General features: G+C 46.0%; 1 long non-coding RNA gene and 1 pseudogene across 2 annotated transcripts in view; one reads left to right on the top strand and one right to left on the bottom strand.

Annotated features, from left to right (window-relative positions):
* Positions 1 to 39, bottom strand: part of LOC308467659 (adhesion G protein-coupled receptor D2-like) — an 81064-nt pseudogene extending 81025 nt beyond the window's left edge. The window contains exon 1 of the transcript in view: positions 30 to 39. The product of the transcript in view is annotated as an adhesion G protein-coupled receptor D2-like (transcript). The remainder of the gene's footprint in view (positions 1 to 29) is intronic.
* Positions 1 to 26210, top strand: part of LOC308467808 — a 921448-nt gene that overhangs the window by 789297 nt on the left and 105941 nt on the right. The gene's annotated exons all lie outside the window — the stretch shown is intronic.

The raw sequence follows: 26210 nt of genomic DNA, 5'->3' as shown, positions 1-26210 counted from the left end.
CTTGCTGTTTTGCCTACTGCTCGGCTAACGGTAGCGCATGTTACTGCTGTGGTGTTAAATGAAGCGGATCGACGTAGTGCTAGCTGCATCACTAAGGAGGAGTCCTCACAGACGTCATCCCAGAATGCAGTGGAACCACTAGATGGCGCCAAAGCTTTGAAGGCAGTGAAATGCTACTCGTATGGACGTCTAGGCCACGTGAAAAGGGAGTGTAAACATCCCAAGACCAAGGCAACAGAGCAGCGCAGCACAGCAAAAGCTCAACACGTGGAAAAGACAGAGGCAAAGGTCAGAAGTCTGGGACACCGCAACACAAGGCAATGGTCTCACGCTTCACTCCAAAGGTCCAGAAGACATCTAGATCTTTCTTCATTGTCAACTCAGGAGCGACCAGACACGTTTGTCGGGACAAACACCTGTTCGTGTCCTTTACTCCTCAGGAAGGTGCGATTCACCAAGCGGATGACCACACGATCTCCAGTCAAGGCTACGGAACAGTTGTTCTTCACAGCTTGGATGCTTCGATACGCAACATTCTTTTTGTTCCAGATGCTGCACACAACCTACTGAGTGTCTCGCAGCTGACTGAACAGGACATAGAAGTTTCCTTCAAGAAGAGGAAGTGCACCATCACCAAGAAAGGTGACTTTGTATTGCATGCTGATTATATTGATCATTTGTTTGTATTGCATTATGATGATTCTGTTGATGTTGTGCAGGATGAAACTTCTTGTGTTGCAGATACTAACAAGGTTTTGCATGCAGGATGTATTCATGACTATCACAGGAAATTTGGTCATTATTATTTTTTTAAAGATATTTATTAAGAGTTTACAAATTACAGGAAAAGAGAACAGGAAAAGAGAACAATAAAGAATTAGACAAAACAAAACAATACCTTACAATACATCAAAGGGGAAAAAAACAATACAATAAAACAACAAAGAAAAATAGAACACAAACATTTAAAAACACATCCAACCTTTCCATATCTTTACCTTTCATATACTTGTTTCATCGACCTCCTCACACCTCCCTTTTTTGTATTCTAGTTCAATTAGCTATTTCAGCAAGTCCTTTCCATCTTTCTCAATTTTCGTTCTAAAATTTAACTTGAGACACTCTAACCTTAAATTTTCCACTTCGGTCCATTAACAATCTATTTTTACTTAATTCTTTATAACATTTCTGCTAAAACCATATAACTTCATTCCAGCATCCTTCTAACATTCATTAATTTTGCAATATTTCTGTAAATATACTTTAATTTTTTTCCAATCTTCTTCCACCGACTCTTCTCCCTGGTCTCGAATTTTGCCAGTCTTTTCTGACAGTTCCATGTAGTCCATCAGCTTCATCTGCCATTCTTCCCTGGTGGGTAGATCTTGTGTCTTCCAATACTTTGCAATGAGTATTCTTGCTGCTGTTGTAGCGTACATAAAGAAAGTTCTATCTTTCTTTGGCACCAATTGGCCGACCATGCCCAGGAGAAAGGCCTCTGGTTTCTTCAGAAAGGTATATTTATATACCTTTTTCATTTCATTATAGATCATCTCCCAGAATGCCTTAATCTTTGGGCATGTCCACCAAAGGTGAAAGAAAGTACCTTCAGTTTCATTGCATTTCCAACATTTATTATCAGGCAAATGATAAATTTTTGCAAGCTTGACTGGTGTTATGTACCACCTGTAAATCATTTTCATTAAATTCTCTTTTAACGCATTACATGCCGTAAACTTCATACCAGTGGTCCATAACTGTTCCCAGTCAGCCATCGTAATATTATGTCCAACATCTTGTGCCCATTTAATCATAGCAGATTTCACCGTTTCATCTTGAGTATTCCATTTCAACAGCAAGTTATACATTCTTGACAAATTCTTAACTTTAGGATCTAACAATTCTGTTTCCAGCTTTGATTTTTCCACCTGGAAGCCAATTTTTTTATCCAAATTATACGCCTCCATTATTTGATAATGTAATGGGTTTAGGGGTTGCTCGTGCGTAAGTTGCCACCACTCCTGGCTAGGTTACCTGGTTAACCCTTTCTGACTGAACAGCCTCCAGCATCGTGACTGTCTCAGTCGCTGGCAGAATCCGTCAGTGGGCGTTTCTTAAACCTTTTCCAGCATAAAAGTTGTTTGACGCCAAGTCTCCTCCTACTCTCCCTGCGCGGAAGTCTTCTGCGCAGGGAGGGTGTGGGCAGCGGAGTACCCGTACTCTCTCCGCTGGTCTCCAGCGAAGAGTCTTGGAGCCTCCTCCCCGATTCCCCCACCTGCCCCCCTTCTCCACTGGTGTTACGCTGATTTCCTTCCCCAGCAGATGGGCTGCCTCTCTCCCTACTGGGACCCTCTCCTGCATCCCTTTGGAGCCTTCCCTCCGCCTCTAGCTCCGATGGCAGTTCCCTGACATCCACCTCCCCCCCAGGACCCCCTCCGCCCCCGGCCCGACCTTCAGATTCAACCTCGTCCCTTTCCTCGGCCGACGATCCGGGGAAGCCCCTGAAGGAGCTGTCGCTCTCCTCTGAGGATTCAAAACCCGCTTCCTACCCGCTCCGATCTCTTGCCGCGGGGTGGGCCTCCCAGTCTGATTCTTCTCCCTCTGACATTTCCCCTCCTTCCTCTTCGGAGACAGGAAAACCCACAAATTCCTCCTCGTCGTCTGTGGTACCAAATTCTTCCTCCCAGAATCTCGCTAGTGGTTTTGGTTTGTCTGGGAACAGGCTGTGGAATTCTTCCACAAGATACCCATCATTGACTGCCTCTGCGGGGACCCAAGTGTTTTCTGACTCGGGTTCTCCTTCCCAAGCCACTAAGTACTCCACCTGGCGCCCTCGCCACCTTGAATCGAGTATTTCCGTGGCTTGGTTGTGGAGTTCCCTCTCCTCTACCCGCGGGTGGGCGGTGACTCCTCCCTCCCGGCCCGGGAATTCCCGCCCCTCCCTGTACGGTGAGAGTAGGGACCTATGGAACACCGGATGTATCTTCATGCTGTCAGGCAACTTGAGCTTGAACGCCACAGGGTTCACCTGCTGTGTTACCACAAAGGGTCCCAGCCACCTTGGCTGCAACTTCTTGCACCCTCCTTTTAGGGGCAACCCTTGGGTTGACAACCACACTCGGTCTCCCACCCGTATGGCATCCCCCTCCCAACGGTGCTTGTCTGCCTGCCTCTTATAAACTTCCTTGGCCCGCTCCAAGTTCATCTTGAGTTGCTGGTGCAATGCCTCCATTTCTTCCACCGCCAGCCCAGCCACCCTGGCCACTGTCATTCTTGGGGTCCCCCCCCCCAGACAGTGTTCCAAACAGTAAGCTGACCCAAAGGTGACTGACTGCTGATGCCATGACACTACTGGATCATGCAGTGCCAGCCAGCTCATTCCCAGTATTATTGGGGGTCCTGCCAGTGTGGCCACGTGAAAGGCAATGGTCTCCGTGTGCCTGGAAACCCTCATTCGCATTGGCAGGGTCTGGTGTGTCACTTCCCCTCCCAGAAGTTCCCTGCCATCGATGGTGGTCACTTGCAAGGGAAAATCCAGGGGTAGCAAGTGTATTTGGTGCTCCAAAGCGAAGTCCCTGCTAAAGAAATTGCACGAGCTGCCCGAATCCAGCAGCCCCTCAACCTTGACTCGGTGCCCATTCGGGAGTTCTAGCACCACTGCTATGGCTATCGCTGCCCTGGGGGGGTCAGGCTGGGGCACTTCTATTGGTTGCTGGCCTGGCTGCTGGCCCCTTTGGTTGGCAGCCAGGTGCTGTCATTTCCCTGCACCTGCCCTTCGTCTCCCTTCTCCTCACAGCCAGCAGCCCCCACCATCCCTTGCCAGGCCTTTCTTTGAGGGCAGACCCTTGCAAAATGCCCCGACCGTTGGCAGAGGAAACACTTATTGGTGGGTTTCCAATCCTTCCCCTCCCTCTTGCGACCTTCACTGGAGTTTGAAACCTCGTGCGCGTGCGCGCCATCTATTTCCATTGGCTCAGCCGCCTGGGAAAGCTGTCTTGGTATTTCAGGAATGTGGTAGTCATGGCAACGTTCCCCTCTCACTTCGCGTTTCTCCTGAGCCCGCGCTTCCTGCCTCACTCCAATCGCAAGCACAGCCTTGGTCAGCTGATCCATCGACTGTGGGCGGGGCGCACGGGACAGCTCGTCCTTCACCGTTGGGGACAACCCCTCCTCAAACAACATTTGAATAGGTTCAGAGTCCAGATTCCACCCGAGACGGTGGATCAACATTGCAAAGCGCGACCAGTAGTCTCTAACTGACTGGCTCCCCTGCTTGCACCCCATCAGTTCTCGCCGAGTCACACTTTGCTGGACTTCACTGGAATACATCGCATCCATCGCCTGAAAGAATTTCTTAATGTCCTTCAAGGCATGATTTTGCATCGCCATAAGGGGCCTGATCCATTCTCTTGCCCCATCCTGCAGATGCCCCACAATGTATGCCACCCTAAAGGGAAGTTTTCTTTCTGCAGTTCTCTTACTGCACATAACTGTGGCATTGTGGGAAGTCTTACTATGAGAACTATTGCTTCTTTTCTCTTGCATGCTGGGAAGTTTTTGCCTCTGCACATGAGTCTGAGAATGTTCTGAACAGTTCCCATTGAGTTCATGAAACAGTGTACCCTGACCTGTTCTTAATGCTTTGCTGACCACATCTACGGAACGTGATTGTTGTATTCTTTCATGTTATGTTCTCTCAATATTAATCTTTAGTTATAATTTAATTAGGAGGATTCATGCCTGTCTAGTTCCAGCTCCGTTTCTCAGCCTTTGATCTATCAGTGATAAATGGTTATATGTAATTCCCGCCTTGTACCTATGTTAACCAATCAGCAACAAGTTGCTTTGTGTTTGTATCAACCAATCAGCCACAAGCACACCTGTGGCAATGTTTGTAATATTCAATAAAAGAGAGTTCCCGGGGCTCACCCCGGCAGACGCCTCTCATATGACACCTGCCACTCGTCTGTCGTGATTTCAACCCAACACCACCCTTTGCTCATCGTTAACAAAGTCATCATGCTGCAGTTCCAAAGCGTACTCTATTTCCGTTCGGAACGCGTTGTAGTCCTGGGGCTTCCCCCCAAACTTGTGTACCAGCCCCGGTACCTTCCTTGCGATGGGGGTGGGTCTGACCTGAGCATCCTGAGCTCGTCTTTCGTCCAGCCGCGCCATCAGGAGAGCTACATGCTGTTCCAAATCTCGGTTTCTCTCCACCAGACCTTGCACTGCAGCTGCTTGCTCCGTCTCTCCGGCTCCTCCGGTCTGGCTCATGGTGCTGCCTCTCTGGAGCTACGCACAAGCAACGTCGGTGACTGACGGATTGCTGTAATGGGTTTAGGGGTTGCTCGTGCGTAAGTTGCCGCCACTCCTGGCTAGGTTACCTGGTTAACTCTTTCTGACTGAACAGCCTCCAGCATCGTGACTGTCTCAGTCGCTGGCAGAATCCGTCAGTGGGCGTTTCTTAAACCTTTTCCAGCATAAAAGTTGTTTGACGCCAAGTCTCCTCCTACTCTCCCTGCGCGGAAGTCTTCTGCGCAGGGAGGGTGTGGGCAGCGGAGTACCCGTACTCTCTCCGCTGGTCTCCAGCGAAGAGTCTTGGAGCCTCCTCCCCGATTCCCCCACCTGCCCCCCTTCTCCACTGGTGTTACGCTGATTTCCTTCCCCAGCAGATGGGCTGCCTCTCTCCCTACTGGGACCCTCTCCTGCATCCCTTTGGAGCCTTCCCTCCGCCTCTAGCTCAGATGGCAGTTCCCTGACAGATAATAATGGAGCCAATCTCGTACTCTGTTTTTTAATTTTTCAAAACTCCACAGTTTTAATCTGTCACCCTCTTGTTCCAAAATTTCCCAATACTTCGGCCATTTGGCCTCCATATTGAGTTTTTTCTGAGCCTTTGCTTCCATTGGTGATAACCATCTTGGGGTTTTATTTTCTAACAAATCCTTATATCTTATCCAGACATTAAACAGTGCTTTTCTGACAATATGGTTTTTAAACGCTTTGTGTGCTTTAACCTTATCATACCACAAATATGCATGCCAACCAAACACATTATTAAAACCTTCCAAATCCAAAACATCCGTGTTTTCAAGAAGCATCCATTCTCTCAGCCAACAAAAAGCTGCTGATTCATAATAAAGTTTTAAGTCTGGCAGGGCAAATCCACCTCTTTCTTTAGCATCAGTTAATATCTTAAATTTTATACGAGGCTTCTTGCCCTGCCAGACAAATCTGGAGATATCTCTCTGCCACTTCTTGAAACAGTCCATTTTGTCCAAAATTTGCAGTGTTTGAAACAAAAACAGCATTCTTGGCAATACATTCATTTTTATCACAGCAATTCGTCCTAACAACGATAACTTCAAATTTGACCATATTTCTAAATCTTTTTTCACTTCAGTCCAACATTTTTCATAATTATCCTTAAATAAATTCACATTCTTAGCAGTCATATTAACCCCTAAATATTTCACTTTCTTAACCAGTGTCAATCCTGTCTCCTTCTGAAACTTCTCTCTCTCAATCTCTGTTAGGTTCTTTTCTAATACCTTAGTTTTCATCTTATTCAACTTAAAACCTGCCACCTGACCAAATTCTTGAATTAATTCTAATACTCTTTTAGTGCTAGATTCTGGCTCCTGTAAAGTCAATACTAAATCATCAGCAAATGCTTTCAATTTGTACTGTTTCGCTCCCACTTGTATACCTTTTACCAATTGGTCCCTTCTAATCATATTTAACAAAACCTCCAAGACCGATATAAAAAGCAATGGCGAGATTGGGCAACCTTGTCGTGTTCCTTTCTCAATCTTAAATTCTTCCGTCACTACATTGTTCACAATTAATTTGGCCTTCTGTTCTGAATAAATTGCACTTATACCATTTACAAAACCTTGACCCACCCCCATCCCCAATAAATTTTTCTTCATAAAACTCCAAGAAATGTTGTCAAAAGCTTTCTCCGCATCCACAAATATCAAAACTGCTTTGGTATTAATCTTCACTTGTAATTTTTCTAAAATATTAATTATGTTGGGTGCAGTGAAGGGTTAACCTTCTGTGTCTCGAGGCTGAGAGGAGGCGCTTACAAGGGAAGTAAGCCAGGACGTGACGAAAGCAGCTTGGAATGCTGTGAGCTGAGTGAAAAGTGAAAGCAGCTTTGCTACGCAGCTGCTGAGAGAGACAGGTCGCAAAATGCAACTTGAATCAGATGGACTGTAAATATGCTATTTTTGAGCAAATAAAGTGCTACTAGGAAAGAAGAAATGTGTGGGACCTATTTACTGACTGCCCTTTCTACACGAACTGCTGTGCAATTCTGCTAATTGCTTTACGACCTGCAGAGTGCAGGGAAGCGTGCCGGACGCAAGAATAAAGCAATAAATCTTATCCTAACATGGTTATGGGTCAACATGAAGCGTGTGAGGAAGGGCTTTGAAGTTTTATCTGCTGAACGTCAGCTTGATCGACTGCCGGAGGCTTCAAAGAGGCAGATCGGAGGAGGCTGACGGGAGACTGGGAGCCAAGAGCCATGACGTCCGGAGTTTCCAGTTTGGCTGAGTGAGTACCTTTGGGAAAAGCCAACAGAAGGGAGGCAATGGCTCAGCCCCAGGGACAAGTCTTTGAGAGTTTCAATATCCCCTTTGAGAGACTCAATGGGAGTAATTGGGAGAATTGGCTGCAGTGGAGCTTTCAAGTGGAGCTTTTGCTGGTGGGGGAGCAGCTGTGGAATGTAATTCACCCCACACAGAATGCAGCTGGGAAAGCAGAGGCTGATAGGGCTGCAGAGCAAAATGAAGTGGAGAAGCGTGTGCTTGCTTTTTTGGCAGAAAGTGTGGATGCTCATCTGGTGCCTGTTGTCCTGGGTGCAAGAAAGCCAGAGGCCGCTTGGCTAGCACTCCAAGAAGCTTGTGGAGCTGGAGTGGGAAGCAAGGGCCGAGAAGGGGCTGCATCCAAAAGGGAGAGGCAAGATGGCACCGGCCACATTCTTGAGTGCCGATGCACAGCTGGGCGGAGCTGTGAGCCCCCACAGGGGGGCGAAGGGACTGTTGCTGTTGCTGTTGTTGCTAGCACTGCTGCTTGTGCTTTTGCTGAGCCTGGGAGCTGTGTGGATGCTGCAACGTGTCTGTGTGAGGAACCTGAAGAGAGGCCAAGTGTTGAGAGCCCTCCACCCTTCAGAGGGGGTGCAGAAAAATGTCCTGGAGACCCCATGAGCAGTGGGGGGGCAGTGAGCAGTGAAAGCTCAGAGACGCCTCTTTCTCCAAAAGCTGCCAAGAGTTGTTTACGTCGTGAGTCGGAGCCTGGGAAGCTGAAAAGTGCTAGAGGCTTCAAGGTCAGCCACCTGCAGCAAGTAGAGATAAGCGCTTCAGAGTTGTGTGGGAACGCCGAGACAAGTCCAGTCTCCATGGCAACTGAGAGAGTTGCATCTACGGAAGCTGTGAAGGTCGTGGGCAAGTCTTCCTGCCGGGGGGAGTCTGTTGCCGTGACAACCAGAGAAGACATCTGCAGAAGCCCCAAGGAGGGGGGTAGTGAGGAGATTGTTGCCCTGGCGACCCAGGAATGTAAACAACAAGACTTTCTCACTGTAATCATAGACTCTGGTGCCTCAAACTCGCTAGTGCCATCTGCTGATCTTTTGAGGAATTGCAGGACAGTAAAAACTGAGAAGTTTGTTAAGTTTGCAGATGGGAGCAGAAAAAGACTCACAGAAACAGGACTGTTCTTCTGTCCTTTCCTTAAGCATGAAGTCAAAGCTTATGCAGTGCCCGGTTTAACTAACTGTTTGTTAAGTGTGCATGATCTATTGATTGATAATTTTCAAATTTCTTTTGCAGGTGACAAATGTGAATTTTCCAAGGATGGGAAACACGTGTACACAGTGCAGTCTAAAGATAATTTGTTTGCTGTAAATGTGCCTTTTTCCACAGGAGAGGATCACACCGAAGATGTGAAGGGCCAATGTGTGAATGTAGCGCCCCACAATGGTTGTTTACATATTTGGCACAGACGCTTCGCTCATTTAAATTGGAAATTTCTCCAGAAAGCACCAGAGCTGACACAAGGGTGCAAATGTAATGTTTGTGAAAAATTTCTAGATTGCAATGCATGTAAACAGGCGAAAGTTGTGACATGCTCATATCCAAAGTCAGAGAGGCAGACCACGCAACCCTTTGAATTAATTCATGCAGATTTGTGTGGGCCCATGTCTGTTGAGTCACTGGGAGGTTCGAAGTATTCTTTGCTTTTGATTGATGATTTTTCGAGGTCTGCTTGGACCTTCTCTCTGAAAACGAAAGGGGAGGCGGCTAAAATGATCAGGGATTGGATCACCGCAGTTGAGGTAACCTTTTCCACCAAAGTTCGTGGTTTTCAAAGTGACAGAGGTGCTGAATTCACTGGTTCTGCTTTACAGGATTTCTTTAGGGAGAAGGGGATTAGCCACAGACTGACCGCTCCTTACTCTCCGCAACAGAATGGGGTCGCAGAGAGAAAGAACAGGACGGTGCAGGAAGCTGTGTCTGCAATCCTGTGGGACGCAGGGCTACCCCAGAAGTTTTGGTCTCAGGCCTGGCACTATGTGGTCCATACGCAGAACAGAGTGTACAACTCTAGTGTACGAAATACACCGTATTTCTTACTTCATGGAGATAAGCCTAAGGTACACTACCTTCGTGTGTTTGGTTGTGAGGCTTGGGTGCTTATTCCAAAGGCTCTACGCAAGAAAGGTGAGCCAAGATCTAAAAGGATGATCTTTGTAGAGTATGAGCCTGGCTCAAAGGCCTGGAGGTTTGCATACCCAAGTGGAGACCAGTCTAGGTTGGTTATCAGCAATAGCGCTGAGTTCTGTGAGCAAGCTGGTTGGAAGCGTCTGCACGCTAATCCAGACGTGCTTCCACAGCAGTTCTATGACTCAGACGAGGAGGAGGAGGAACTTGGAGCTGGGGACCACGGTCCAGAGCAACAGAGTCCAAGGCAGGGACAGCTCAGGATCCCTCAGAGGGGGGAACCTAAAACACCTCCTCAGGCAAGTGTCAAGTTTGAGCCAAAGAGTGAGCCTTCTTCACCTGCTGGACCAGCTGTGAGGCCCAAGAGGCGCAGCAGGTCAGAGGGGGAAGACACTGAAGTTGAGGATGACTTAGCTGGACCCAGTGAAGTGGCAGGGTCACCAGGAGTCACACTGAGGAGATCAGCGAGGACAAGGAGGCCTCCTGATCGGTACGACGCTTCAGGCGTCTGGGTAGGTTCTGCAAGTTGTGAACCTGAATCCTTCGAGGATATTCAGAGTTTACCTGAGGAAGAAGCAGGCAAGTGGCACAGGGCAATGGACAAAGAGATGAAGTCCATGAAAGATCTAGGTGTGTTCTCACTCACAGAGTTGCCACCGGGGAAGCAGGCTGTGAGTTCCAGATGGGTTTACCGCTTGAAACCCACTGACGCAGGAGAGCCGCAGTATAAAGCCAGGTTAGTTGCTCGAGGATTTACGCAGAGGAAGGGAATACACTTCACGGAGGTGTATTCGCCAACGTCACGAGCGGAGACTCTGAGAACGCTTTTAGCTTGTGCAGCACAGAGAGGCTGGAAGGTAAACCACTTTGATGTGGATGTTGCCTACCTTAACTCAGATCTCCAGGAGGAGCTGTACATGATTCCTCCTTCGGGGTTTGAGAACTCAAGGCAGGATGTTGTGTGGAGATTGCACAAATCCATCTATGGATTACGTCAATCTGCTAGAAACTGGAACATGTGCCTGAATGAAGCTTTGGAGAAGCTAGGTTTCAGGAAGAGTCTTGCTGATAGTTGCCTGTTCCTTAGAGGGTCAGGAGACTCACAGGAACTGGTGCTGATTTGGGTTGATGACGTGCTTTTCGTCTCAGAAACAGATGAACAGGCGGAGAAGTTTGCCAAAGAGCTAGGTAAACGATTCAAGCTTAAACAGCTTGGTGCTGTCAAAACCTATCTAGGTGTCAATGTTGAGCGTGCACAGGATGGAAGTTTTTTGCTCAGCCAGAGAGGTAAAATTGAGCAACTGCTTCAGAAGTTCAGGATGAGTGATTGTGCAGGAGTGAGAAGTCCTATGGAGACTAGTTTTGTGAAGGACAGCCAGCAAGCAGAACGCTCTGCGTTTGAAAATACTGAAGTGTTTCAGTCAGCTCTAGGGAGTTTGTTGTACTTGTCCCAGTGGAGCAGACCTGATATAGCGTTTGCTGTCAATCTGCTCAGCAGGGAGGCATCAAACCCTAGTGTGCAAGCCTGGAATGGCATCAAGAGAGTTCTGAGGTATTTGCAGGAGACCAAAGACTTTTGTCTTAGGTTGCCAGCACAAGGAGAAGTCAAACTGACTTGCTTTGTGGACTCGGATTGGGCCAATCTTGAGGATCGCAAGTCTGTGTCTGGCCTAGTGGTGAAGTTTGGGAACTCAGTAGTTGGATGGAGGTCCAAGAAGCAAAGTCTTATAGCGCTCTCATCCACTGAGGCTGAGTTTAGTGCTTTTTCAGAGGTGTGCAGAGAAGTAGAGTTCTATGCTTGTTTGGTGCAGGAACTCTGCGAAGTGGATTGTCTGCCGATACGTGTTTTCGAGGACAATCAACCATGCCTGCGTTTGGCAGAGTCAGGTCAGTTCAAGGCCAGAACGAAACACCTAGACATTCGCTTTCGGAATGTGTGCCAAAGTGTTCAGCAGGGATTAGTTGCACTGAAGTATTGTCCCTCTGCCAAGAACCTAGCTGATGGGTTCACGAAACCACTCACCTTCCAAAGACATGGAGAGTTTTGTGAAGGTCTGGGTTTGGGACGACCAAAGGTCGATTCTCCCCTCAGGCGCGAGACAAGAGGGGGTGTTGGGTGTAGTGAAGGGTTAACCTTCTGTGTCTCGAGGCTGAGAGGAGGCGCTTACAAGGGAAGTAAGCCAGGACGTGACGAAAGCAGCTTGGAATGCTGTGAGCTGAGTGAAAAGTGAAAGCAGCTTTGCTACGCAGCTGCTGAGAGAGACAGGTCGCAAAATGCAACTTGAATCAGATGGACTGTAAATATGCTATTTTTGAGCAAATAAAGTGCTACTAGGAAAGAAGAAACGTGTGGGACCTATTTACTTGACTGCCCTTTCTACACGAACTGCTGTGCAATTCTGCTAATTGCTTTACGACCTGCAGAGTGCAGGGAAGCGTGCCGGACGCAAGAATAAAGCAATAAATCTTATCCTAACAAATTATATTCCTCGTATTGTCAGATAAGTGTCTGCCCGGGAGAAAGCCCGCTTGATCTTTATGAATTTCTTCCGTTAACACCTTTTTTAATCTTTTAGCCAAAATATCTGCAAAAAATTTATAATCCACATTAAGCAATGATATGGGGCGGTAATTCTTGAGTTGTGTCTTTTCAGTCTCTGTTTTCGGTATAAGTGTGATGTAAACTTCCTTCCACGACTCTGGTGCCCTTTTCCCTTCCAGTATTTCATTACAGACTTCTTTTAAAGGTTGTATTACCCATTCTTTCAGAGATCTATAATATCTTGAAGTCAGTCCATCCGGTCCTGGAGATTTACCTAATTGCATATTCTGAATGGCCCCTTCTACTTCCTGTTCCGTTATTTTGTAGTTCAGCATTAATTTATTTTCTTGAGAAATTTTTTGTAGTCCATTCATTTTCAAAAATTTGTCAATTTCCATTTCTTTCTGCTTCTCCTGTGTATAAAGTTGTTTAAAATACCTCTGGAAGCACTTTCTAATATCCACTGGGTTCTGTATATTCTTTCCTTCTACTTCCAAATTCGTGATGGTATTAAATTTTTGTCTTTTTTTCATTTGCCAGGCCAACAGTTTCCCGCACTTATTTGCCGATTCAAATGTCTTTTGTCTCATCTGTTTAATCTTCCATTCTATTTCCTGATTCATCATTTTCATATATTGTACTTGATATAACTTTATTTCTTTCAAAATCTCCTGGGACTTTGGTTTCACCCTCAATTTCTTCTCTCCTTCCTTTATTTTTTCCAGAATTTTATCTTTTTTCTCATTTTGCATTCTCTTCTTAATTGCATTCTGTTGTATCAAAAATCCTCTCATAACTGCTTTACTTGCATCCCAGATTACTTTTTTTTCCACAGTAGTGTTCATATTTATTTCAAAATAGTCTCTCAAAATTTTTTGGGCCTTCTTAGTAAATTCTTCATTCCTAAACAAAGAGTCATTCATCCTCCATCTAAAGGAACCAATTGGCGACAGTTTCATTTCCATCTTCACAGCATTATGATCGGAGCAGGTCTTAGGACAAATTTCAACTTTACTAGTTTTCGCGGCCAGTCCTCTAGTTACCCAAATTTGGTCAATTCTTGTCCATGTCATTTTAGCCTCGGAGAAGAAAGTTCCCTCTCTTCCCAGAGGGTTCTTCGTTCTCCAGATATCAACTAAATCCAGATTTTCAGTCATGTCAAAAAACGTTTTTGGTAGTCTTCCATCCTTGGTAACTGTCTGTCTTTGTGCCTTATCCATGTTTGTAGACACTACGCCATTCATATCTCCCATCAAAATCATATTATAATCCATATAGTCCATCAGAGTCTCATGTAATTTTTTTAAAAATTCCGATTTTCCTTCATTTGGTGCAGAAATGCCTATTATCAGAAATTTTTCTCCTTGCGTTTGAATTTCAATTGCTACAAATCTTCCATGGTCATCTTTAAATAGAAATTTTGGTGCTAGACTCTGTCGGGCAGATTGATTTATTGCTCAGATAAGCGTCCGGCACGCTTCCCACCGCACAGCTCTGGCCAGCATTCCAAAGTCCACATTCCTGAGCAAAGCAGAGATCGACAGCGGCAAGAGAAAGACTGCAAAAAAAACTCCAGAGCATTCTTCAGTGTGCTTAAATAAAGTCCACTCAGGATCTTAGCAGCTAAAAGCAGTTTTATTTACAGCAGACTATCCATTATCTATCACAGCGAACAGCATCGTGAAAACACGTCCTCTCTCCTCAAAAGCGAAAGTAGAGAGAAAGAACAAAGGCTTGAGGCTCTCGGAAATGACGCAGAATTTCCCCCCTCCTCTCAACAGTAGGCAGGGCGTACACTCTGAGCTGTTTAACTCTGTAAGCTCAGGTTCTCCTCACACCCCCTCTCGCCCTGCGCTACTGTGGGGAAAGTAAGTACAGAACTTACCCCCAACTCCAAACCACCACAAAACTCCCCATGACGCTGGAAGCTTAAAGGTTTGGTAAATCCATCGGCCAGGTTACTGTGACTGGCACAGTACTTCAGCCGGATCCAACCTCACTGAACACTCTGACACACATTTTGGAAACGTATGTCCAGATGCTTGGTTCTGGCCTTAAATTGCGCAGATTCAGCCAATTTCAAACAGGGTTGATTGTCTTCCCAAACCGTGATGGGCAAGCTACAATCCCCATAGATCTCTTGCACCAAGCATTTATAGAACTCTAGTTCCCGGCACAAATCTGACAGTGCACTGAATTCAGCCTCAGTAGAAGACAGCGCAATGAGACTTTGCTTCCGGGACTTCCACCCAACTAGTGACTTCCCAAACTTTACCACCAACCCAGACACAGACTTGCGGTCCTGCGAATTCGCCCAGTCACTGTCCGCATAGCATGTGAGCTTCGCCTCACCTTCAGCTGGCAGCTTAAGACAAAATTCTTTGGTATGCTGCAGGTAGCGCAGTACCCGCTTGATACCGTGCCAAGCACTCACACTGGGCTTTGACGCTTCCCTACTTAGCAGGTTGGTAGCAAAGGCAATGTCTGGTCTGCTCCATTGGGACAGATATAACAGACTACCTAGAGCTGACTGAAAGAGCTCAGCATTCTCAAACTCAGCACTTTCTGCTTGCTGGCTATCTTTCACGAAGTTCGTCTCCACGGGTGTCCAAACTCCTGCACAATCGGACATTCTGAACTTCTCAAGCAACTGCTCTATCTTGCCTTTCTGACTGAGCAAGAAGCTACCATCCTCAGTTCTTGCTATCTGGACGCCTAGGTAGATCTTTACTGCACCCAGGTTCTTGAGCTGAAACCGTTTCCCAAGCTCTTTTGCAAGCTTCTGCACCTGTTTGTCTGCCTTTCCAACATGGATGATGTCATCAACGTAAAATAACACCAGTTCCTGTGAGTCTCCTGATCCTCTAAGGAACAGGCAACTGTCAGCAAGACTCTTCCTGAAACCTAGCTTCTCCAAAGCTTCATTCAGGCACAAGTTCCAATTCCTGGCCGACTGCTTCAGGCCGTAAATTGACTTGTGAAGTTTCCACACAGTACCTTGCTCATTGCCCTCAAACCCTGGAGGAGGAAGCATGTACAGATCCTCCTGGAGGTCTGAGTTCAAGTAAGCAACATCCACATCAAAGTGATGCACCAGCAAACCTCTTTGTGCAGCGATGGCCAAGACCAAGCGTAGAGATTCACTCCTACATGTGGGAGCATAAATTTCCGTATAATGCAACCCCCTGCGCTGCGTGAATCCTCTCGCCACTAATCTGGTCTTATCCTGTGGTTCTCCTGTCGCTGTGGGCTTAAGACGGTAAACCCAGCGGCTACCCACTGTCTGTTCACCCACCGGCAACTTCGTGAGGGAGAACACACCTAGAGACTCCATTGAGTTCATCTCCTTCTGCATCGCCTCATGCCATTTCCTGGCTTCTTCCTGAGGCAGTTTCTGAACATCCTCAAAACTCTCGGGTTCACACTGTGCCATTCCGACCCACACGCTAGTGACGGCAAACCTTTCAGGAGGTTTCCCCTTGGTCGTCCGCGTTGAACGGCGCAGCACTACTTCAGGAACCCCCTCTGACCCACTAGGGCCAGCCAGAACGTCCTTGGCATCAGAGAGCTCCCCCTCTGACTTACTACGCCTTTTGGACTTCTCAGCAGAACCTGTGGGGGAAGATGGAGCACTGTGTTGCTCAATCTTCACAGCCTTGGGAGAAGTTCTCCCCTCTGCCTCCACTGGGTCTGGACTCTGAGCCTCAGTAGCAGGTTCAACCTCTCCCTCTCCTTCATCAGCAGAGTCTAGCAGACTCTCTGACAGGATGTCAGGGTTCCCATGTATCCTTGCCCAGCCACTCTGCTCACAGAATTCAGCACTGTTGCTGAGCAGAATCCTGGACTGATTCCCTGACGGATAAGCAAACCTCCACCCCTTGGTCCCTGGCTCATACCCACAAAAAATCATCTTTTGGGACTTGGGTTCACCTTTCTTGCGTTTGGCCTTTGGTATGAGGACCCAAGCCTCACAGCCAAAAACGCGGAAGTAGTGCACTTTCGGTTTCTTTCCATGCAGCAAGAAATACGGTGTGTCACCTACCACTGAAGTGAACGACCTGTTCAGAATAAAGTTGGCCGTTCGCCAAGCCTCCCCCAAAAACACTGTGGGAGCCCGGCATCAAACAAAAGAGCTGCGGACATCTCCCCTAGAGTCCTGTTTCTGCGTTCCGCGATCCCATTCTGTTGGGGACTGTGTGGAGAAGTCAACCTGTGTTGAATCCCCTTTTTGCGGAAGAAACTTTGCAGTGCAGACCCGGTGAACTCCCCACCGCGATTGCTGTGAAAGTTTTGCACCCGTGTGGAAAACTGCAGTCCCACAGCCGCAATCCAGTCTTTGATTAGCGGTGCAGCTTCATCTTTGCGTCAGAGCGTGAAGAACCAGGAGTTCCTCGTATGGTCATCAATCAGAACCAGCGCAAATTTGGCTCCGCCCATACTGCTCACAGAAAACGGACCACACAAATCTGCATGAATTAACTGAAAAGCCCTAGTGGTCACCCTCTCAGACCTTGGGTATGTGCACGTTTTCACCTTTGCGGACTTGCACGCTCTGCAATCTAGAAACTTAGCACATGATTTCATTTTGCACCCTTGCGTATACTCTGGGATCCTTTTCACTGACCCCCAGGACACGTGTGCCATGCGTCTGTGCCATAAGTGAGCACACGCATCATGAACTGGAACATTGGCACACTGTGCTTGAGCCTCCTCCGTGTCATCTGGACCTGCAAAAGAAGCATCTATCACAAACAACCTGTCTTTACATTCAACACTGACTAGGTGCTGTCCATTCTTAGAAATAGAACACTTATTGTTCTCAAAACACACTCTGTAGTTCTCAGCAAGAAGTGCACTGACAGACAGCAACGCGCAGGACAGTCCTGGAACAACAAAAGCCTGGATTGAATCCTGTAAGAAAGAACAAAACAGTGAGCCAGTCTGCGTGAGTGGGTGTCGAGTCCCATCTGCTAAACAGACAGTCTTCCCAGAAGTTACAGAGGTGCAGTTCTCCAGGAATCCTGCAGATGACACGAGATGATGGGAAGCTCCACTGTCTATGACAAAAGCCAGCACAGCATCCTGTTGACAACTCTTGACTACAGCCATAGAGGCTGCCAAATGTTTACGTTCAGAGTCTCTGCCAGCTGCCTTCGGCTTGCCTTTCCCACGCTTTGAAGAAGAGCCCTTTATCTGGTTGCTACGGGAGACGGCCTTCGGCTGTTCCTCCACTGGACATTCTCTCACCAGATGGGAGGGGGAGCCACAGCGATAACAGCGGTGACGCGTAGCAACAGCTCTCACAGCTCCCTCTTCAGCCATTCCTTTGTTCCCAGCACCCCCACCTTTGGGTGCACAGCCTGGGCCTGCACGCTCCCCAGCACTCTGGTTGTAGGCCTCAACATCACACGGCCCCTCGGAGACAAAGCAGCTACTCCCAGCTGTAACTTCAGGAACATGGCCAGCAGCCCCCTCTGGGCTCTCGGCTTCCTCCCTGCTCTCGGCTTTCTCCCGGCCCTAGGCTCCTGCTGAGTTCTCACACAGACTCCTCAGCACCTGCCAGGCGGCCTGAGCCGACTCAACGCCCTCCAGGTGGGGCAACAGCATAGCGTCCACGCTTGCTCTCAACATGCAGAGCTCCCTTTGCATTCTCTGCTCTCTATCTTCCAGCAAAGCAGCCTCCAGGTCTGCTCCGCCATCTTCAGCAGCAACTGGCATGGGTGGGGCCGGCTCCTTCTGGGCTATACTCCAGAACCCTGTGGCCCAAAACCACCCCCTTACTCTTCTAACCCAGATATCCCAGGACTGGGTTGTGAGCTTTTCAAACGGGACATCATAAAAGTCCTGGAGCTCAGCCATCTCCTCCCCCAGTGCTCCCATTGGGGCTTTGAAGTACTCACGCGTACCAGCCAGCTTCAACGGAGAGGCCTCCAGTGGCTCTTTGCAGCACACAGCATTGCAGCCAGTTTCCCTGCTTTTCTCCCAGGCAAAGCCTCAAAGCAGGTCTTTTTCCTTCCGGCAGCAAAACAGCAGCTTCTCAGGTTTCTCAGCCTTTTTAAGCACACAGCACTTCAAAGCAGGCTTCAAAGCAGCTTCCTCTAATTGCAATAACTGTCCACCCATAACCTGTCGGGCAGATTGATTTATTGCTCAGATAAGCGTCCGGTACGCTTCCCATCGCGCAGCTCTGGCCGGCATTCCAAAGTCCACATTCCTGAGCAAAGCAGAGATCGACAGCGGCAAGAGAAAGACTGCAAAAAAAACTCCAGAGCATTCTTCAGTGTGCTTAAATAAAGTCCACTCAGGATCTTAGCAGCTAAAAGCAGTTTTATTTACAGCAGACTATCCATTATCTATCACAGCGAACAGCATCGTGAAAACACGTCCTCTCTCCTCAAAAGCGAAAGTAGAGAGAAAGAACAAAGGCTTGAGGCTCTCGGAAATGACGCAGAATTTCCCCCCTCCTCTCAACAGTAGGCAGGGCGTACACTCTGAGCTGTTTAACCCTGTAAGCTCAGGTTCTACTCCTTTGCGTAAAGAACCACTCCTCTTTTTTTAACTTTATCCGATGAGATAAATTCTTGGCCTAATCTTTTATTGTTCAATAACTTCCTGTGTAACCGTGTCACATGTGTTTCTTGTAAGCAAATCAAGTCCAAATGCTCTTTTTTCAGCAAATGAAATACTCTCCGCCTTTTTTCCGGGCTGTTGAGTCCATTAACATTCCAAGTCAAGACCTGCAGTGCCATCTTGTGATTACTTTTGTGCCCCCCCAACTGCCCCCAAAGCTTGCTCCTCTTCTGTTGGTGATGATGTTGGCACGTTCACTGGGGGGTCCAATCCAAAAGATAGTGTTGATATGTCCAACGTTGCCCCGTTTGGTGATGTTCTCTCCAATGCTCTTTGCTCCAGCCCTCTGTCTGATGTTCCTCTGTCCAGTGTTGTTGGCTCTTTTCCAATTCCCTTCTGTAGATCTTCTTCGTGGTTATACAGGAACTTTATTTTATCTTCTACTGATCTTATTTTAATTTTCCTTCCTTTGAAACTAAAGGATAGGCCTTGAGGGAATTCCCACCTAAAGTTAATTTTGTTCCTTCTCAGCAAAGCAACTAGATCTCCAAAATTAAACCTGAGGTCCAAAAGGTGTTTTGGGATGTCTTTGAATATTTCCACTCTTGACTGATGTATTACCAGGGTCTTCTCATAGTGCCAGCCCACAATTTTATCCTTCTCTTCTTTAGATCGGAGGGTAATCAGACAATCTCTTATTCTGTTCTTCCCCTTCTTCCCTCCTCTTCCGAGTCTGAAAGCCGTCACAATTTTGAACTCCTCTGTTCCCAAATCCACGTCCCAGTGGGCTGCAAATTCCTCCGTAACATAGTCTGCCAGAGAGTCTTTTTCTAGTTCAGGTACAGCTCTAATCCTCAGATTTGTCTGTTTCTCCTTGAGCTCAATCATAGAAAGCGCCACCTTATGGTCCTCAAGTTGCTTCTGCAGGTCTGGAACTCTCTCTGTTTCCAGTTGAGTTACCTTTGCTTCCACAGTAACGACCTTTTCCTTAACTTCCTCTGCGATCTGTCGGGTTGAATTAGGCTCCTTAACCAATTTCTCTATAGCTTCTGTATTGGAGTTAACTTTTTGTCCCAAACTATTTATGCTTTGTGTATTTTGATCCAATTTTTTATTCATTTGTTCCAATGAGTCATTAATTTTGCTCAGAGCAAGTGCCAAAGCTTCTTCTGAAATCATTCCTTTTGGTTTAGAGTGTGTCGATACAGCTACAGATGGGGCAGGGGGGCCAGATGTAGAAGCTCTTCGAAAATACTTCCCAGACCTTGTTATTTTATCTTGGATTGGAGGATCTATTTTTCCTTTTCCATCTGCCATAACACTTAAGCCCTTCAAGGTCAAATACAGGTCAAATACAGTCCCAGAGTCCCAGAATCTTATCTTTAAAGTTGGAAAATTCCACTCCTTATGGCAGTTTCAAAGTCCTCCTCTAGAGGGAAATAGTTACTGTTTATATTAAGTTAGTCCAAAGTATCCCTTTTTTTTTTTAGAAGTTACAATTGCACCATTATAATTAGTATCCAATCTCAACTTTTAAATAAAAAAAAATGGTTGAAACTTTTGAGTCCAGCAGAGATAGTTAAAACAGTGTAGTTAAGGCAGTTAAAACAATGTATCACTCTTGTTTCGCTGACAGTCAGAATAAGCAATCTATTGACAGTCTATGCGGAGCTCCGAAATGCAGCGATTTTAATGGCCGCCGTCCCCAGGTTCCGAGCGATGGAAATTTAGCTTCTCGCTCTCTTTTAGCAGACAACTAACGTCCAAAAACTCCCCCCCCCTTCCTCTGCTTCCAAGGGGGATCTCTATTTTTATGCTGAAGATTTAAACGTTTAAAATAGACTTTTCAGGCTTTAGCTTAAACCTGTTTGCTTCCGATTATTTACAAAAAAGGAAAGGCGGACTTCCTGTTTTAAGCCTCCCCCCGTTCGTTGTCAAATTCAGCTTTTAAAACTCCAATTCTTCACTTTACTCACGGGTAGTTATTTTTAAGTCCAATTGTCCACAGGAAAAAGTCAGCGCTCTCCGGCAACAGCTATGCGGCTTCACTCCGTGAAAGTAGCAGTCAGTTCGCAGCACCGCGCCGCTCACCCCACTTCGCTCCGGAGCCCCAAAAATAGGGTTCCCCGTGAGTAGGGGAGGGGCTTTTGGTGCCCGCCGAATCCCACGTTCCCAGGCTATCTCCACCTGGGATTTTTAAAGGGCCCCCACCTTCGCCGCGGTGGGGAGACCCAGTTCTCACAGAGCAAGTTCCTCCAGTCAGAGGAACTCTGCCATTAGCCGATGGCGCCGACCCGGAAGCGTGAGGAAATTTGGTCATTTACACTTCGAGGCAGTTTCCAAAATGCCTGCCTTAGTTGAAGGTATGACTATTAAACCCTGCAGGTACCACATGAAGTGTAAGGCATGCACAGCGAACAAGGTCAAAATGGCTGCAAAAGGTAAGGTGTCTAGTAGACAAGCTACAGAACCATACCAGGTAGTGCATGCTGATCTCAATGGTCCACTAACACCCTCTTTGGGTGGAGCCAGGTACTTCATGGTTCTTATTGAGTCATTTTCCAGGTATATTCATGTGTTCAATCTCAAGCAGAAATCAGAAGTGTTTCCTAGGTTCAAGGAATTCTGTGCTTGGTTGAAAAATGTGCATGGTAAACAGGTGAAATGTTTGTTTACAGATCGAGGGGGAGAATTCACTTCTCAGCAGTTTGAAGCTTTTCTGACTGAGAAAGGAATTCAACATGACATGTCAAGTCCACGATCTCCTTGGATGAATGGACTTTGTGAAAGGGCAAGCCAAACATTGCTTCAAGGCTTGAAAACCTTGCTGCATGATGCCAATCTTCCAGAGAGTTATTGGGCAGAATCATTCAGCTGTTTTGTTTATACTTGTAATCACAGATTATCTTCACCGATTGGTTGTACCCCCTATGAAAAGATGTTTGGCAAGAAACCATACATCAAGCACATGAGAATTTTTGGTTCTGACATGTGGGTTCACACACCACAAAGCTCCAAGTTAGGCAAATGTGGTTTGCATGGTATCTTTCTAGGCTATCAGAAAGGTTCTTGCAGAGTAATGATGACTGACACTAACACAGTCAGGCTCACTAGAAGTGTTGAGTACAATGCCAAGTGGGGGGAGAATGTGGGAATTTTCCAATGTTATCCTGATGACACTGAAGAGTCTGAGGATAAAGAGCAGCAAAACCCCACACCCACTGATGAAGGTTCTGATTCTGAATCCGAAACTGAATCAGGTGATTCAGAGGATTTCAAGAGTGCTAAGGCCTCTCTGCGACCCTCTGAAGGCTCTGATCGAGAATTGGAGGAACCGTTGTTCACTATAGGCCACTTTTCTCGTAAGAAAGAAGAGGAGAGCGTTGAAGACCTACATCTAATTCGCAGGTCTGAAAGAGCCACGAAAGGAAGACCTCCAAAGAGATTTGCTGATGAATTTGCTAAAGCAGCGAAAGCTGTAAATGCTGTTAATAGCTCCAAGAAGGTATTTGAACCTTCAAGCTTCCAAGAGATCCAGGCTTTGAATTCAAAGGATGCCGAGCCATGGTTAACCACCATGAAGGGTGAGCTTGATTCCTTAGAGGGGAACAAAACATGGGAGCTAGTTCTGACAGTTCCAGGGATGAAACTGCTTGACAGCAGATGGGTTTTCAAAGCAAAGACAGATCAGAATGGCAAGATAGTCAGACACAAAGCCAGATTGGTAGCCAGAGGTTTTTCACAGGTACCAGGAGAAGACTATCACAAGACCTGCTGACCCACCGTGAGATATGAGAGCACTAGGCTTATGCTCAAACTTGCTGCAGAAGAGAATCTACACGTTTCTCATCACAATGTGAATACAGCATTTTTGTACGGAACCTTCGGTGAATCACTTTATATGCTTCCACCTGATGGCGTACAGGTAAAACAGGGATTTGTTTGCTCTCTGAAGAAGTCCCTATATGGTCTCAAGCAAAGTGCACAGTTCTGGCACTCTAAACTCACTGAAGTGTTATTTTCTTTAGGTTTTCAGCAAGGTAAAGCTGATCCATGTGTATTTGTCAAAGAGGAAGGGCAAAAGAAGCTGTATTGCTTGTTTTATGTTGATGATATTCTTTTCTTTTGGAAGGATATCAAAATGTACCATAGCACCCTAGCTCAACTGAAGGAACACTTTGACATGAAAGATCTTGGTGAGGTAACCAACTACCTATCTCTGGAAATAGAGAGAGACCAAGACGGTAATATTCTAGTACACCAGTCACAGAAAATTGCTGATGTGTTAACCAAACTAAACCTGATGGATGCTAACCCTGTAGACACACCAATGACAACAGGTTATCAGGTAGATGACACTGAAGAAGCATTTTCTGACACTACACTGTACAGAAGTGTGCTAGGCAAACTAAACTTCATTGCCAAATGTTCAAGACCTGACATTGCAGTTAGCATGAATTTGCTAAGCAGACAAGTCAACAATCCTACTGTTAAGGATTGGAAAGCTCTGAAACGCATAGCACACTATTTGAAAGGTACTATGCACTACAGACTGAGATTTAACAATCAGAAGTCTGGAGGTCTTGAAATATTTGCTGATGCGAGTTTTGGAAGTGACACTACAGACAGGAAAAGCACGTCTGGAGTTTGCTACATGTACAATCAGGGTGTATTTGATTGGTCATGCAAGAAGCAAACAACAGTAAGTTTAAGTTCTTGTGAAGCTGAACTGAGTGCACTGTCTTATTCACTTGTGGGTTGTGAATGGTTGTTACAATTGTGTAAAGACATGAGAATTCCTGTCAAATGTCCAATCCAGGTTTATCAGGACAACAAAGCATGTTTGGCTTTGCTGACTTCTGAAGGTTGTAAGCAAAGCACAAAGCACTTGCAATTGAAGCTGCAACATGCTAGGGAGTGTGTTCAGAAAGGACTCGTTACAGTGTCCTACATGCCAGGTAATGAAATTCCTCCTGATTTATTGTCCAAGGTTGTTCCGAAGGATCAACACTGTACCTACGTACAGAAATTGGTTTTGTACTGAGATTGTACTGACACGCTACCCAGTGGTGTTCACAGAAAGGGGGAGGATGTTAGTTTCTGTTTCTCACTGAGCAGCTGCTGCGAGTCACAGGACTCTGTTTACATTCCAGAGACCCTGCAGTCTCATGGGAAAGGGAGACGGGATGTGACGTTAGTGGTTTCCCGTTTCTTTTGTTCCTTTGTTCAGTTGCTCTCTGCTTTCATAGAGAGAGGATATATTTTCTGTTCTGCGTAGTTTAGAAATAAAACTCGTTACAATGTAGCCAAACCTCTCATCTGTTCCCTGTGCTGGGAACCCTGCTGGATAGAATGTGCTTGAGGCCTTATCAAAGGCTCAGGTCATTAAACACGTCGGAGGCGATTTCAAAGGCTCAGCTCGGAGGAAGATGAGGCTTTATTGGCTTGGCCGAGCGGAGTTCCGACAACACATGCTTAAGGAAATCAGCCCTGAGTGCTCACTGGAAGGACAGATTGTGAAGCTGAGGCTCTAGTACTTTGGCCACCTCATGAGAAGAGAAGACTCCCTGGAAAAGACCCTGATGTTGGGAAAGATGGAGGGCACAAGGAGAAGGGGACGACAGAGGACGAGATGGTTGGACAGTGTTCTCGAAGCTAGCAGCATGAGTTTGACCAAACTGCGGGAGGCAGTGGAAGACAGGACTGCCTGGCGGGCTCTGCTCCATGGGGTCACGAAGAGTCGGGCAAGACTAAACGACTAAACAACAACAACAAAACACATGCTTTTCTTTTTTTCTTTTGTTTGTTTTTTTATTTAATAAATTTTTATTCAATACAAGTTAAAATACATACATATTCACAACAAAAGAAAATACAAAAGAGAAAACCAAATAGATCTATCCAAGGAAAAGGAATTAGAGAATATTTTGTCTCTTTTCATATTTACAGTTATTTATACCTCTATAAAATGCTATTCATGATAGCACAATGAAATGAAATGTAAGATATCAGAATAAAGAAAAAGGGAACAAAGAGAGAATAAAAAAGTAAAAGAACAGATCCTATATGATTTTTTTTTTTAAGTAGATAAGCACTCACAATACATAGCCATTTCCCATCTATATTTACATTCAATTGTATAATTTCGTCTTGTCCTTATCTACCTTAAATAGTTTCTGTTGAAAGAAAAAAGAAAAAAAAGAAAAAAAAGAAAAGAAAAAAACGACTTCCACCGTTTACCTCACGCGTTTTTAATAATCCGTTCTTCAGAGCCTCTGTTCTTCATATTTTCCCTTTGGGTTTCCTTAATGTCTCACTTTGTATTTTTTATATTACGCACAAGATTATTCTAAACACAACCAGATTTTTGTAGTTGAGCCCTGGTTTTGTAAATAATCATTTAAACACTCCCATTGCTTCATAACCACAGTTTTGGATTTTCTCCTTATTATATCTGTCAATTTTGCTAATTCCAGGTACTCGCAAAGTTTCCCCAACCATTCTCTTTTTGTTGGGATGCTTTCCTCTTTCCAATAGCTAGCAATCAAAATTCTTGCCGCTGTTGTCGTGTATAGCAATAAGTTAATTTTCTCTTTGGGGATATCTTTATCTAAGATTCCTAATAAATATGCCTCTGCCTTTTTTTTATGTGATGTCCTTATCAATTTTTTTTATTTCGTCATGGATCATGTCCCAAAAGATTTTAATCTTTGGGCAAGTGTCAGGGAAAGGGAGGCAGACAGAGACGGGGGGGGGGGGGCATGGAAACACTTACCGAGAGCCCAAACAGCACTTTTCAAGCCAGTCCTCTGAATCAGAGACTGAAATAGGGAGTGGCCAGTCTGTTCCAGGAACTAGCTATTCCCAGAAGAGAGGAGATAAGAGGCGTTCCCTGTCTCGCTGGGCATGCTGGTCTAGAAAGCCACGTCACAAAAATTTAGAAGCGGCAACTGACTGAGCAACACGGACGTGTTGTTTTGGAGCTCCAGCGTGGGCTTGGATTTTGCAGTAATAAATCTACCGGACAGAAGTGGCTCGATGCCTGGAATGTTATCTCCTAACTAGCTAGGCAGCAAACACATCCCTCACAGCAAGTCCACCACATGTGATATAACGTACCTTTTGTTCTGTTACATTTCCAACATTTGTCGTTGTTCCTTTTATTTATTTTTGACAATCTGTCAGGGGTTAGATACCATCTGTGGTGCATTTTTCTGAAATTCTCCCTTAATAAATCACAAGCAGTAAAATTTATATTTCCTCCCAAAAAGTTTTCCATCTTTCCAGATCTATCTCATATCCCAAATCGTGCTCCCATTTTAACATGTTTTCCCCTTTCGTCTCTTGTTCTAGGGTGGTTTTCGTTAATA

The sequence above is a fragment of the Podarcis pityusensis genome (genome assembly GCF_964106645.2).
Source record: "Podarcis pityusensis genome assembly, chromosome: W".
NCBI lineage: Eukaryota > Metazoa > Chordata > Lepidosauria > Squamata > Lacertidae > Podarcis > Podarcis pityusensis.
The sequence above is the reverse complement of the archived record's forward strand: the minus strand, read 5'-3'. Positions and strand labels throughout refer to the sequence as shown.